The sequence below is a fragment of the Haliotis cracherodii genome, unplaced genomic scaffold (genome assembly GCF_022045235.1).
Source record: "Haliotis cracherodii isolate W230 unplaced genomic scaffold, xgHalCrac1.p SCAF_7, whole genome shotgun sequence".
In the NCBI taxonomy this organism is placed as follows: Eukaryota; Metazoa; Mollusca; class Gastropoda; order Lepetellida; family Haliotidae; genus Haliotis; species Haliotis cracherodii.
In genome coordinates this window covers 36893384-36910334 of record NW_027266330.1, presented here as the reverse complement: position 1 = coordinate 36910334, position 16951 = coordinate 36893384, and positions in this window count along the sequence as shown.

Sequence of the window (16951 nt, the reverse complement as noted above, 5' to 3'; positions counted from 1 at the left end):
CCATTCTTTTCTATGCATCAAGAAAATTAAGATTTGAAAATGGCTGTGACATTTCTGTATAAAATGATTTAAATGATACTTGATAGCGAAGAGTCATCCAGTCCCAAATTTTGATGGACCTGAAATAACAAGGATCATTGTGTACATATTATTTATTTAAGAAAGCATGGAGGACCTAATGTAACACTTTAACTAAAACCGTACCAAGAGGACTATATTTCTGAACATGACAGCAGTGTTATAACTACCTGTTAGGACGTAATTGAAGACAACGTCGAGCGCCAAACTTAACATTCTAATGTAACCTTGACGTCAACGCCAGAAAATAACCTCGACCATATGACAAAACAGGTGTATGTGTGGGGTGTGGGGTGGGGTGGGTGGTGGGGAGTGTCTGTAAATGAGTCATACTTGTATCCTCATCTTATGGCTGTCTGTTTACTCATTGCTGTCTATCAGTAATGATCACAGTTTCCATACAGGCAGTCTCTGAAACACCGTTGCCTATACGTAACAGGCACCGTGCCTGTACTGGCATTCTGTGAAGCATTGTTGCCTATACGTAACAAGCACCGTGCCTGTACTGGCATTCTGTGAAGCATTGTTGCCTATACGTTACAGGAACTGTGCCTGTACTAGCATTCTGTGAAGCATTGTTGCCTATACGTAACAGGCACTGTGCTTGTACTGGCATTCTGTGAAGCATTGTTGCCTATACGTAACAGCCACTGTGCCTGTACTGGCATTCTGTGAAGCATTGTTGCCTATACGTTACAGGCACCGTGCCTGTACTGGCATTCTGTGAAACACCGTTGCCTATACGTAACAGGCACTATGCCTGTACTGGCATTCTGTGAAGCATTGTTACCTATACGTTACAGGCACTGTGCCTGTACTGGCATTCTGTGAAGCATGGTTACCTATACGTAACAGGCACTGTGCCTTTACTGGCATTCTGTGAAGCATTGTTGCCCATACATGTACGTAACAGGCACTGTGCCTGTACTGGCATTCTGTGAAGCATTGTTCAAGAGAGGTAGAGACACAGTGTCTGTGCGGACAGCGTGTTAAGTACTGTTGTCTATAGGTAACGGACCCATTTTTTATACAATACTTCCGTGAAATTTTTGGGTAGGATAGGACTTCATCAACCCATGCTTGCTGTGAAAGGCGACTATGCTTGTCGTAAGAGGCGTCTAATGGGACCGGGTGGTCAGGCTCGCTCACTTGGTTGTTGCATGTCATCGTATCCCAATTGCATTGATCGATGCTCATGATGTCAATCACTGAGTTGTCTGGTCCAGACTAGATTATTTACAGACCGCTGTCATATAGCTGGAATATTGCTGAGTGCGGCGTTAAACAACAAACAAACAAACACTTTTTATACAATATCATAGTAACGGTATAGGTGTCTATATAGGCAACCAGTAAAGCGTTGTTACCTCGTATGTAAAATTAACGATCACAGTTTCAACTTCTTTTCTCGACGGGCATTTCATTTTTGTTCTCAAAGATTGAACATTCTCATAAGGAAATTAAAAGCAAAATCATATATATCTGTACCAGGTGTTTCCGAGAAGTTATCTTCATGTCCTGCCCTAGTAGTAACACCTGTGAAGTGTGAAGGCTGAAGACGGCCAATGTGATTAGCCATGATGGTCAAAGTGAGGCAAGTCATGAGATTGAATAGACAGGTTCACAATGCGATGAAATAAAGTTACTACATTTATTTTGAAAAAGACAAAATGGATATTTCACTTAAGTTCTACTACATTCAATGGGATTGTGGTTTTCAAACTTACCTCAATAACAGTATACATATGTACATATGAATAAATCATTTCTTTAATTGTGAAATAAAGTGTTTGTCACAGTTCGTCTACTCAGTTGTCCTGTTCATGAAATTGTAAACTTGAAAATTAACATGTAATTAGCGAAGAGCCCTCTACGTATCCCCAGGCCGTCGATACAACCTTTGCAAAAGAATAGTTGCAATGAAACACATGACAGTGCCTCACCTCTTATGGGCCAAAAGTATCTTGAATCTCGTTAATGCAAATGCTGTAATCGTTTTCCATTTAAAGCGTTTAAACGCCTGCAAACCACCTCGGAGACTTCCACCCGTCATAATCTTCATGTCGTTCATATAGATGTACCAGAAGCTAGTTTCTGAAACCAATGGTAATGGCGAAACTATTTCATTAACTGATTCGTCTGATCGAGACAAGTGTTTGAGTGAGTATGGTTTTACGCTGCTTTTAGCAATATTACAGCAATATCACGGCGGGGGACACTAAAAATGTTCTTCACACATTGTACCCATGTCGGGAAGCGAACTCAGGTCTTTGGCGTGACGAGTAAAAGCTTTAACTATTAGGCTACCCCGCCGACCCCAGACTCAGACACTTACAGATCGCCGTGATGAAGCTGGAATATTAATGACGGCGATGAAAACATTCAGTAGAAATTAGTATTATTCAGATGATTTAAGACAGGTAACATTGAATCTGAGGTGAGGTGAGGTTACATGGGGTTTAACGTCGCGTCCAAGATTATTGCACTCATATAGCGACATGCATGTACGTGTGTATGTGGCTGCTTGTACTAGTCCGGACTGATGCCAATTTATAGTGCTAGCAAACTGAGATACCATGCCGCAGTTTAACATGAATACCATACTCAGACACATTATACTCAAAGCCGACCAGTCCTTGTTTTAGCCCCTTAATGTCGAGCGCCAGACAGGGTGACAACAAGTACCATCTTTAAACGTCTTTTGGTATGACGCGGCCGGAAATCGAACCCCGGACCTTCCGCTCTCCGGGCGGACGCTCTACCACTAGACCACGGAGGCGGTCCTTGAAATTGAGAACTGAATGGGGAGTCACTGAGATCTGTGGTTGCTTAGACTTTTATGTGTGTGATCCGCTACAGCATAATTGTACACCCCACAGTACAAAAACTGAGCCTACTTGTTGAACGTTGAAGTATGACCATTTCGCTGATGGGGGCTGGAATTCTGAAGGTCAGCAGTTGTGTTCCGTTCAGGTCCATCTTCATCATGATGTTTCTAACCCGGGAATACAAGTAGAACACTCTGGAACACAAGTCAATACATTTATTGATTGCTTTTAACGGCGTAATGGGCAGCAATTCGCGATACAAATCAGAACACATTTACGTTTTAGCGAACACCTGCTGACATCCCTGATTTTCAGTGATCCATTCATATTATTTTCCCTTTTACTCCCAATGGTATCTGTTTCGGCAGAAAACCGAGACTAATTATTCCCTGGGGTTGACGTTTAATAATTAGGAGATAAACATAAGTGTGTTTTCAATGTAGAGCTCGGTTACCTGTAGATTTAAACCTCCTTAATTGAATTTGGAACCGAACGCTAAGCGTAGCCATTCTACCATGACTAAAGAAAAGCGAACTCTTTGGTGTTACTGAGTGAAACGGCATGGGTTGAGTTCAGTGATCTACGGAATCACCGAACAAAATATCGTGCTGTTTATACTCAAGCAGTTTGTTTACACCGTAATACTTAACTCGAACATATGACAGGCATTGAAAGCATATAAGCACGGCAACTTGGTAAGCTAACATGAGGTGGGCATCCCTAAAGAAAACAAAGCAAGCTTTGCAAGGCGTCTACATCGCACGTCACCATTATGACGTCATATCGCTCATTGTGACGCAAAAGATCGTCACAGTCGTATATAGAAAAGCGCCAAATTTTCAAGCTCTCTGTTGTCTCCAAAATGTAAATACATTCCCTTTGTTGATTTCTGTCGTGTTTTTTCTGCACGAAATGTATTGCCACACATCCTTTGAATATTGCAGTAACTGCATCTGTGCATTTTGTAACCTGTAATTGTAGATATAATTATTTAAACATGCCTACCGACAATGACTAAAAATAGTACTAATCTATGAATATTAACTTCCGCGGTGATGCGGGCGTTAAACCAGCTGTTTCAATCAGAGGGGGTTTATTGTGATTTAATAGCCTCTGATTGACCAATCAGAATCGAGTAAATTCCAAATTCATGGTAGAATACAACATGCTGTAATCTAAACCAGTCCATACAGTGAATAATATTCGCCCTACAATGACCTGCAATCCCAAGCATGTCCACCCGATACATTCTCTCGAATCTGACGACAAACATAGGTTCCTGGGACTTTTACAAACTTCAAATGTCTTGTATATGCACATTGGCACATTATAATAATTACGACTATTTTGTTCTTATTGTATGTTTAAATGAAATAGTATGGTTAACGCCCCTTTGAGCTTAATGAGCGAGAAAAGTGATGCAGGTGTTGGAAGTTATCACTGTGAGTAGTCTATTTCTGAGCACGGCCATGGTGCAGGGTTCATTATCAGAGCATATCTGAAATTCCAAGCGATGACCAGCGGATCATGCTAGGCTAGGGAACACAATCCTTCACGCGGAAAAACGTATTAATGTCACGAACAAGTTTTTCTTGTCAGCTACGATCCGCTCGTCAGACTCCTTTCCGTCAACAGAGAAAGGAAACTTCATCATTGTGTCCACCTCCTCATTGTATCGCCACAACCCCTTGTTCTTAAAGAACAGCACCGTAGAAATGGTGGGGAATCCCGCAACGTCAAAACAGGGTCCTTGTAAAGAAAACGATAAACTGTAAATATACATTTGTACATCACATTTTGTATATTATAAGATGTTGGAAGTTTCTGAAGGCTTTTTTGTGCCGAATGGTATCTACATGATAATGAACTTGTGCAAGCGTATTGTTCTTATTTATGTGTGAAAATAAAATTTTAATAAAAAGAAAACTGAATCGATATTGTACTCTTTCGGTGGACATAAACTCTACTCAAGAGCAATTTTACATTTACCGTCAAAAGAATGCATCTCTGTAACCATAATTGCAACATTTCAATCCATAAATTGATGACCTTGTCACAAAGAGGCTGTGTCAAATACCCACCCATTTAAAAACATACAAAATGTGCATGTACTAGGTTTCGTTAAGAAGCAGTAAACCTTATTTTAAAACCGCAAAGGGTCAGACTTAGAATAAAGAGGATAGTAGTCGTGCTTAGTATTCTCTTACCAGAAAACAGTCGTCTTTCAGATATCATGTCGAACTTCCCGGCCTTTAGAATGGTTTTGTACAACCCGCTGGGGTGTTTCTGACATCGATAGAGAACATTATCGGAATAGTCCACACTGACCACCGCTCCTTCAAACTGACCAATAGTCTCCCACTTGTAAGACCCAAGGTCGAGGGCGTACATGGCGCTGGTGGGTCGGGCTGGTGTTGACGTGTCTGTGAGGGACACTGTGAGAACCTTTTGCGAGGAATGCTGCCTCCTACTCCCGATTACACCTGAATACAATCAATGGTTATATACTTCAGCCATACCACTGCAAATGCGGGTGATGGAGGGTGGATGGAGGGGTTTCAAGTATTGTTGTGTCATTTTAATACAAGGGCTGGTCAAAAGGTCCTAAGCCTAACAAACAAAGCCCAAAATTTTATGAAGGTGTTTTTAATTTTTTTTTTTTTCACATCATCTCCCTGCTTTTCAATACACTTCTCATATCGATGATGAAGCTACGTTTACAATTCCAGCCAGGAAGAAGTTTACTGAAGCCATCCTGAAAAAAACATTCACGGCGTCTTAGGTAATCATTGAATATGCAGGGTGGGGAAGTTCTTCGTACCCACATTGGCGCACAGCAGCCTTTGCAAGTGGAGATCAGAGTTTAGAAACTTTGGCACCCAACGAGCAGATGTCTTATTCATCTGTATTTTTTTATAATTACTAGTTCAATGGATCCATGGCTTATACCTGTGTCTTCCTCAAGTTCAGCAATGGCAATATGTGCTATCTGACAGTATAGGTCTTTCTGTCTCTTTGATCGAATCTTAAAGTTGAGGGACATGCAGACCTAGGGTCATCATCAAGGCTTGTCATCCCAGCCTTTAAAATAGCTGCCCAACGTTTAACAGTGGAATAGCTATATATGATAAAAGAAAGGAGACCGTATTCTGCCCCAGTAGTGGCACAGGCACAAACACATGCAAAGGAAGTCACATTTTCACCTGATGAAACACGGGAACATATTGACATATGTCAAAATAGGGAATTATTTTTGTCACTGATGGAATTTGGAAAGGTAATCCACATGTCTACCATAAAACCTTGTGAAAGCGTTACTGGGGCATTGAATGTTGTAACCTTGATCAAGCGTTTGACGCTCTTTAAAATCTTCGTAGAAAGAGCATACTCGATTGTACCTCAAAAGTTGTGAAATGTAAACACCAAAGTCTATAGCTGGTAGAATACTGCTCGACATGAAGGGAAAGTTGACTTTTGGAAAGATCAAGTCATCCCTTTCGTCATACAGTCTTGCGGGGAGTGTTTTGTCACCCTGTAACTTTATGCACAGTTCTAAATATGAAATAGATGAGGCGGTCTCACCATGGCTTAAGAACGTAAGCACCTTATATGTTGAACAACATCGTCTTGAGAACCGTATTTAAAAATAGTGCAACAACACTGGATAAGCTGGATATGGAGTCAACGAAGTGAAATGCCAATAACGACAGTAATTTAATAAAAGTTGATGACACCATTGACATTCAGATTCACCGATGTTATCCTCCTATCCGTTCAGGATTCCGGGGTAGAATAGGTCTTCAGCAACCCATACTTGCCGTAAAAGGCGACTATGCTTGTTGTAAAAGGCGACTAACGGGATCGAGTGGTCAGGCACGCTGACTTGGTTGATACATGTCATCGATCCGAATTGCGTGGATCGATGTTCATAATATCAATTACGGGATTGTCTGGTCCAGACTCGATTATCTACAGACCGCCGTCTAGTTGGAATATTTGCGTTAAACAACCAACCAACCAACGACTACAATCGCTCCTTTATTAATGACTACAGCGTGGTTGTTACTTACCGTACTGAGTAATGTGTACTTAAGTATGAGTGTTGTTTGTTTGTTTGTTTGTTGTTAAACGCCACACTCAGCAATATTCCAGCTATATGACGGCGGTCTGTAAATAATCGAGTCTGGACCAGACAGTGATTGACATCATGAGCATTCATCCACGCTATTTGGATACGATGACATGATTCAACCACGTCAGCGAGCCTGACCACCCAATATCCGTCAGTGTTTACTTTCGTCACACAACAAGCTGACACGTGATAATTAATTTAGCTGAAATACTGTTAAAGGCGGCGGCTACCAGAGGAACTCAGTCTGCACAGAAATTCAACATGTTTTGACCACTTACCAGCCCGAGGGCGTGTCATCGTGATAGTTGCACTTCCATTTCTGGTAACCGTGTACACGGCAGTACCAGGTGTCACACATGCGCATAACCCTCTCCGTGTAGCGATGCCTCGGGACTTCACAGGACATTTTCCACTACATGCCTGTGTTAAAAACAGAAAATTCACATCGTCCTTCAAAACTCCTGCCAGAGAAGAGATCTGTCGCATCACATGAATTGCTTCAACTCACTGAACACATTTGACGTAACTGTTTGCTGATGCTTAATGAGTGAATGAGTGAGTGAGTTGGGTTTAATGTCGCTTTAAACATTATTCCAGTCTTATCACCGCGTGTCAGCTTGATGTGGGATTAAAGCCCTAAGTGATGCAGGTCTAAGACGTTTACCAGTTTGGTGAAACCCACAAGCACGGGTGTGGTGCTGACAAACCTAGAAACATAACCAGGGCGAACTCTGCAGAACGAATTGCGGCGCCGAAGACGACTGGGCCTTCCGTGCCCACAAATGCCTGTGAAATCGGGAACACCACACTCATTCTCGTAAGAAATCACTTTTACGAAAAGAGTGGACTGTATTTGGTAGCTGACCAAGCGAATGCTTTCGATAATAAATAGAATCTCGGAGTTTGAAACATTTAGCGACGAGTTTTGATACATTTGAAAGCAAAATACACTCGGTATCTCACCCTACTTGTTAAATATATCATACAAATTGATACTGAAGAAAAGTAGCGATGCCTCAGAGGTAAAACAAATTGTTGGCTGGACATACTGGATGGGCTGGAACTTTTGTATCGCGAAATGAAAATTGTGTGGCTCGTCCTTTCAGGGAAAGTAATTGCATGTTTTGAAGCACCGACAGACGAAAATAATATGTGTCGAACAACAATCAAACAAAATAACAAATGGCATATAAATCATTATATTAATATATGATGGGATGGTATGTACTCATATGGGAATTGGAGGCCCACGATAACAGAAGAGTCTTTCAAGCTGATCCTACTAGTACAAAATGCATGTATTTCACTGTCTCGTAAAAATGATGTCGCAAATCTTTATTGCATGCCCTCTTTTTATTTGATCTCTTCAACAGAAACACATTTTATGTAATACATGCTCCATATTTATGTTCAAATCCAAATAGAATTATCATTCAACAATAATTACGTTTGCCATTGCGGTGACATTGAACCTTTTCCCGTCTGACATCTGGACGTGATGAGCCTGGTCTGCGAAGACGTGGCACCGAAGTAGCTCCCAGAAGAAGATGACATTGTCGCAACCACTGATACCTCCACATTTATCTTTACATAACAAGATGCCCGTAGCACCAGGTAACGTCATCCTCGCTGACATGGTTTCATGTATAACAATATGAAACAAAAGCCGAGTAAGAGTGGCGGCTCTGCCCATGACTGTAGGTGCAGAGAGCATACACTTTGGACACCTATCTCCAAGGTTTTTACCTCAACGGATACGTGGGAAAAACATCGATGTATTGACCACTTGACCACTCTTTGTATGAAGTTAAAATATTAAGTGTCACAGATCAAAACATTGACATACAAATCAGTCACGACATCTTAAAGATTTACAGGTTAAAGGGTATTGTTTAGTTGGTTGAACTATCTCGTGTGAACGTGTACTTTGAACACGATATTTCTTATTTAAAAAGTTCAAGTGCAACGAATCGGGACTATAGATTCGTAGAATGTGGAGAGTGTGGAATATGATGGTTGATTTGTTATAATAGCTGCTCTGTAAGTGCTGGTCTCAGAAATTGTCTGTGAATATCACTGTATTTGTCGAGTGACTGAACATGACTTGGGCTAAACGCCGCCGTCAACAGTATTTCCTACAGTGGAATATCCGTGTTAAACTGGGCAGCTAGCTTAGCGCCTTCAGCCAACAGGCGGCGGCCAAAAATGTGGTTCAAATATGTACCATGTCTGGTACATATATACATGTACATGTACGACACATATATAAACACGAGACATGTCTATACAGTTATACCAAGCTGTTCTGCTGATGTCATTCAGGGTATGCCAGAAATCTATGATCGTAGCTTCGAATCCCGGTTCGCCCCGATTATGTTTCTAGGTTTGTCAGCACCATACCCGTACTCGTGGGTTTCACCGAAGTGGTAAACGTCTGAGACCTGCATCACTTCGGGCTTTCCTCCCACATTAAGCTGACATGCCTTAATATAACTGGAATAATGTTAAAAGCGGCGTTAAACCCAACTTACTCACTCATTATTCCCAAACTTGTAGTTAGTTAAATAAATTATATGTGGTCGCTTAATAAACATCCTTACTGTTGACGCAAATGCTAACGAGAAAATTAGTGTTGATGTGTAGATTTGTTGGCGGGATGGTGATGGTGGGAATACATTGTTTTAGCATCCCTCTTGACATTCTTCCTTTTCCAAAAATATGTTATGCTTCAGTTAAATGACTTCTGCAGTTGGATCTGTACAATTGTAATTGTGGACCATATGTATGAGGGCGGTCGGCTAGCCTAGTGGTTAAAGCGTTCGCTCGTCACGCCGAAGACGGGGTACAACGTATGAAGCCCATTTCTGGTGTCCCCCGCCGTGATATTGCCATTCATGTGTATGAAGAGTACCTAAATCCGTCGAGATCTTTGAATGTGTATTTTTTTAAATTTATGAATATGCTATATGGGGGATGGAATCACACATGCCTGTAACCTGGTGGCGTAGAGCGCCATAATGTGTAAATAGTTGTGTCCCTTAGCAGCGCCAGGATCCGCTGGCCATTTGTTCAGGTCCCAGATTCGCCCTGAATATGACCCATAACCAATTCTCCTGGGTGATACGAATAACACGTGTGACATTCGTGATGTCGGTCATGTCTTCCTCATTAAGCTGACACACCCTGTTGTAGCTGAAAAAGGCTTCACGTTGTGTTATCTCACTCCAATTAATACAACCAAACAGTAGTCCCTATTCACTACTTTGAATCAATTGAAAAACGTGTTATTGCTTTGTTTGTTTGTTTGTTGTTTAAAACCACACTCACCAATGTATCAGCTAGACTAAACAGTCCAGTGATTGACATCATGAGCAAGTGGGATACGATGACAGGTCAATGACCCCGACCACTCGCTAGTCGCCTCTTATGACGACAAACATAGTCGAGTCTTACGACAAACATGGTCGCCTCTTACGACAAACATAGTCGACTCTTACGACAAACATGGTCGACTCAAACGACAAACATAGTCGACTCTTACGACAAACATGGTCGACTCTTACGACAAACATAGTCGCCTCGTACGAGAAACATAGTCGCCTCTTACGACAAACATAGACAAACATAGTCGCCTCTTACGACAAACATAGTCACCTCTTGCGACAAACATGGTCGCCTCTTACGACAAACATAGTCGCCTCATACGACAAACATAGTCTCCTCTTACGACAAACAAAGTCGCCTATTACGACAAACATAGTCGCCTCTTACGACAAACATAGTCGACTTTTGCGTCAAGCATGGCTGGCTGAAGACCTATTTTCTGCCGGATATTCACGGGTCGTTATTGCTTTTTATGAAAAACGCTCTGACACCCGATTTGGAACTCAGGAACCCGCTAATAAATGTCTGACACCTCCATGTAGAATGTGACGTTGGTTTGTCGATTTATCATAGAACAGCATGACCATGACTAAACTAAGATGTACTTTAGAAGTCTATACGTGAGGCTCACACGGAACAGGGCCGTTTGAAACATGCAGCATAAACAGCTTAACATTTATAACATATCTATTTATATTGTTTGGAGTATTGTTTACCGGAAATTGCCTTGTATTGATTGAAGATGTTTTGTTAATTTATTAAAAACAGGATAATAATTATACCATCTCGATTTGAATCAAATACATTGTGTATTCATGTTATTTAAAGTGTGTACCTAAAAAATGTTGTTAGTGAGTATATTGGATCTCAAGGACAACAGTAGCAAATACACATGCAGATTTGGAACCGGCAGAGGGACAAGGTGCGGCTGGCCCAGTTCCTGACCTTCGTGACTCTATACCGTAAAACCGTAAATAAATGCCTGTCTTGAATTGGCGGATGCCTCAAATATACGTTGCGTCCAGGGATCTTTGGATCTCTGTATTCTTTTTGTGTTGATGGAAGTACCATAAAAAAATGTCCACTGTGTAAATGCATATACCTCCAAATCGGATTTGCAACCTCACAGACTGCTTATCTAATCACCAATGCATATAAAAACTGTAGACACAGTGTGCAAATTAATGACATTGTTCAATGCAATAATACAACACAAGCGAAGAAAGTAGTGCGCTAGTGGGCGTGGGCTATTTATTTTACGAATTATGGAAACAGGAATCGCTTGATTATCAAAAACTTACTTGCAGGCAATTGGAGTGATACACGATGCTGTTCAATACCGGGCCAGTAGAGTCATACACGTTCGTGTTTAGTAACAGGCTGTTGGAATGATACACGATCTTATTCAATACCGGGCCATTTGAGTCATACACTTTAGTGTTTAGTAACAGGCTGTTGGAATGATACACGATCTTATTCAATACCGGGCCAGTAGAGTCATACACTATAGTGTTTAGTAACAGGCTGTTTGAATGATGCACGATCTTATTCAATACCGGGCCAGTAGAGTCATACACGTTAGTGTTTAGTAACAGGCTGTTGGAATGATGCACGATCTTATTCAATACCGGGCAGTAGAGTTATATGCTTTTTTGTTTAGTAACAGACGGTTGGGATGATACATAATTATCGACCTCCCAAACCCCCCACCCACCCCCACCCCTACCCCCACCCACCCCTACCACCCCCCCCCCCCCACCCCCCACCCCTAACCCCCCCTCAACCTCAACCGTACCCACCCTAAACACCCATCTCTCCCACCTCCCACCCCACCCCACGCAGTAACATTGGGAACTGAGACTACTCGACTACTTGACTACTCTACCCACGGGGAGACGATCATTGGGCGGTGAGTCTATTCAACCCTACAGAGACAGGCTTTAGGTGCTGGGGCCACCCAAATGGGGATCGGGTCAGGACAGGGACCATGTCAGTGTGTATGTAAGCCTTGTCTAAGTAGCCTGTCTCGACCGGCAGCAGGCGATCCATCATCGACACTATAAGGTCAACAACCCTCATGGTCGGCCCTACACATTCACATTATCTCTCCTGTTTTAGGTTGAGGTCGTATGTGAGTTGTACATTTACACTAGCTAAAAAGAGGCCTTACTTGTCTTCCAAAAGGAGCGGTGGGGTAGCCAAGTGGTTAGATCGTTTGCTCGTCACGCCGAAAGCCCGGGTTCGATTCAAAGCTGGTGTCGCCCAGCCTGGTATTGCTATTGGAGATTTTGATTGAGGTGTCGGTGGTGTTTGATGAAGGGGATAGAGATTAAGAGTAAACATATGGCTCAGGTGTCAGGGTAATGATGTGGATGTTTTAGGAAAGACTGAGTTAGGACGAGATAGAGGAACGAAATTGGTGTGTCAGGAGCGCAGAGGAGTGTGTGCAAAAGACATGGAGCACGGGGCAAGGGTGAGGATATACGGTCTGAGGTGACATGAGGTCAAATTGGGTTTAACGTCGCGTCCAAAATTATAACACTTCTATAGCGACGTGCATGCACGTCTGTGTGTGTGTGTGGCTGCTTATACTGGTCCGGACTGATGCCGATTTATAGTGCTAGCAAACTGAGATACCATGCCGCCGTTTAACATGAATACCCCACTCAAACACAGGTTACTGACTCCTAACCGACCAGTCCTTGTTTTAGCCCCTTAATACCCAGCGCCAGACAGGGTAACAACAAGTACCATCTTTTAACGTCATTTGGTATGACGAGGCCGGGATCGAACCCCGGACCTTCCGCTCTCTACCACTAGACCACGGAGGCGGTCCACTCTGGTCTGACGTATGTACAGGAGCGTGTGGCTGACATGAAATTGGATGGTTGCCAGGCTAGAACTATTATCACCGTCACGTCGTGTTTCCTTATCAGCTACCGAGGTGTCTGGCCCGAGGCTCCTGGATGCAGCGGGATGCGGAGGAGACACATGAGGCCTGTGTGTCCAGGCAGACAACCCGGCTAGCATGATCCATGTATCTTGAAGGGAGCAATAATACAATCACGGTTGTATAACCGGTATACAACAAGGTAAGTGATTGTCGTGCCACAACGCCACCAGTGGGTCTAGTCCGTGTAATATAGCCGGTATACAACAAGGTAAGTGACTGCCATGCCACAATCCCTCAATGTGTCTATGTCGCGGGGATATACACGCAGAACAGTGTCTTGTGTAATCCTTGTACGAGTGATACCCTAAGGTCACGACGAGGTGTGCTTCATCTGCATGCCAACAGGTTTCACCTGTATTAATATAAGCTGACATTATAAATGCCTCTGAACATCTGAGATGAAAAATGCAGCTAACCAACCCTTGTATCCCACATCCCCCCCCCCCCCAACACCCCACCCTAGCCACCGCTCACGACGGCCACCCCTCCACACCTTCAGCCCATCCCCTCTCCCAGTGTTATTAAAGTAGTAGACGATCTGTCTGTAGTAGTAGTTTGTCCTCGTCCGCAGTAAAACGGGAAAAACAACACTATTCAAACATACCACTACGTAATTAAAATGCGCATATGTGTTTTTAACACTTCATCCTTATCTCTCGTATGGCGGGTATATGAGGACATGCCACAGGTCCTGTTTACTCAACACACATTTAAGACTTAAGCCTCACACATTACATTACCGCATCCCTACACTAAGGGCCTGGCACACCAGTACCACGTTCTCTTGTGGAGCACATATTTTAACTTTTAAAGTGTATGGACATGAAACACTTTAAATCAGCCAAGCTCGAGGGCATAAAGGCTAGTTTCTGGAATGTTATGTAGCTTCCACGTATTTTTGTATGTGTCAACACAACGTACTCTGATTGATATTCAGAGTTTGTATGTTCAGATTAATGCTGGGTGTTCAGTGAGGTGTAACAGACTCATACATGCCATGAATCCGCTGTTGAACGACCCCGGCCTTTCCCTCTTCTTCGGCCTTTCGTCCAGCCTTCGGGGTGGGGGCGACTTGGTGTGGCGGGATGGTTAGAGTGAGTGAGTGAGTGAGTGAGTGAGTGAGTGAGTGAGTGAGTGAGTGAGTGAGTGAGTGAGTGAGTGAGTGAGTGAGTGAGTGAGTGAGTGAGTGAGTGAGTGAGTGAGTGAGTATGGTTTTATGCCGCTTTTGCAATCTTCCAACAATAGTGCGGTGGGGGACACCAGACATGGGCTTCACACATTATGACCATGTGTGGAATCGAACCTGGGCCTTCGCCGTGACGAGCGAACGCTTTAACCACTAGCCTACCCCTTTCGGAATGGGAGAGTTTCAATAAAACTAAATGAAATGGCAGATGAATGCAAATACTTTCAAGAAGTATAGAACAATGTAGTTTTTGTTAAAGAAACATATCACCAAATGATTCACACACACATACACACAGTTACAGACACGCACACGCGTGCACACAAACACACACACAAACGAAATCACACTCGCGCACAAACACACACAATAACACACACACATACACGCACAAACACAATCGCACACACACTCGCACACACACCTACACACACATGCAGTAGGAGATAGCATCCCATTGGACATATATATATATATATGTGTGTGTGTGTGTGTGTGTGTGTGTGTGTGTGTGTGTGTGTGGCATCTCCCTCATCGGCATCCTGGATTCCGAAGAGGCGCCGTGTACGTTGTCATAGCAACAACTATCCATCTTGTCTGTTGTCAAGAAGTCTCTTTTTACCCACATATAATACCACTAGATAAGTCTGTGTAAAACACGTGTTGCATGACAATTGTGGTGAATTTGTTTTACTGAAAAGCAAACTCGTACTTCTTCTGATTGATTCATTGATTCTTCATGTACGAATACCTGAAAATATGGGTATATTCAAAATATATGTCAATGGCTTTGCGGTTACTGGGGTGCGTGAACTTTTCATATAAAATAGGATATTATAAACAAGGCGTGGAAACCCCAATTTGGTCAAGGCTAAAAATAAATGGCCGAACAAATGACTCGATGACACCTTTGTACATCAAACTCACTACAAGACAACATCAAAGGGTCTTTGTTACATCTCACTCCAAGACTACGTCAACGGGTCTTTGTTACATCTCACTACAAGACTACGTCAACGGGTCTTTGTTACATCTCACTACAAGACTACGTCAACGGGTCTTTGTTACATCTCACAACACGACTACGTCAACGGGTCTTTGTCACATCTCACTACAAGACTACCTCAACGGGTCTTTGTTACATCGCACTAGAAGTCTACGTCAACGGGTCTTAGTTACATCTCACTCCAAGACTACTTCAACGGGTCTTTGTTACATCTCACTACAACACTACGTCAACGGGTCTTTGTAACATCTCACAACACGACTACGTCAACGGGTCTTTGTTACATTTCACTCCAAGTCTACGTCAATGAGTCTTTGTTGCATCTCACTACAAGACTACGTCAAAGGGTCTTTGTTACATCTCACAACACGACTACGTCAATGGGTCTTTGTTGCATCTCACAACACGACTACGTCAACGGGTCTTTGTTACATCGCACTAGAAGTCTACGTCAACGGGTCTTAGTTACATCTCACTACAAGACTACCTCAACGGGTCTTTGTTGCATCTCACTAAAAGACTACTTCAACGGGTCTTTGTTACATCTCACTACAACACTATGTCAACGGGTCTTTGTTGCATCTCACAACACGACTACGTCAACGGGTTTTTGTTACATTTCACTACAAGTCTACGTCAACGAGTCTTTGTTACATCTCACTACAAGACTACGTTAATGGGTCTTTGTTACATCTCACTACAAGACTACGTCAAAGGGTCTTTGTTACATCTCACTACAAGACTACGTCAACGGGTCTTTGTTACATCTCACTACAAGACTACGTCAAAGGGTCTTTGTTACATCTCACAACACGACTACGTCAACGGGTCTTTGTTGCATCTCACAACACGACTACGTCAACGGGTCTTTGTTACATTTCACTCCAATTCTACGTCAATGAGTCTTTGTTGCATCTCACAACACGACTACGTTAATGGGTCTTTGTTACATCTCACTACAAGACTACGTCAAAGGGTCTTTGTTACATCTCTAACAAGACTACGTCAACGGGACTTTGTTGCATCTCACTACACGACTACGTCAACGGGTCTCTGTTACATCTCACTACAAGACTACGTCAACGGGTCTCTGTTACATCTCACCACAAGATTACATCAACGGGCCTTTGTTGCATCTCACTCCAAGATTACGTCAACGGGTTTTTGTTACATCTCACTACAAGACTACGTCAACGGGTCTCTGTTACATCTCACCACAAGATTACATCAGCGGGTCTTTGTTGCATCTCACTACAAGATTACATCAACGGGCCTTTGTTGCATCTCACTCCAAGACTACGTCAAAGGGTCTCTGTTACATCTCACTACAAGACTACGTCAACGGGTCTTTGTTACATCTCACTACAAGACTACGTCAACGGGT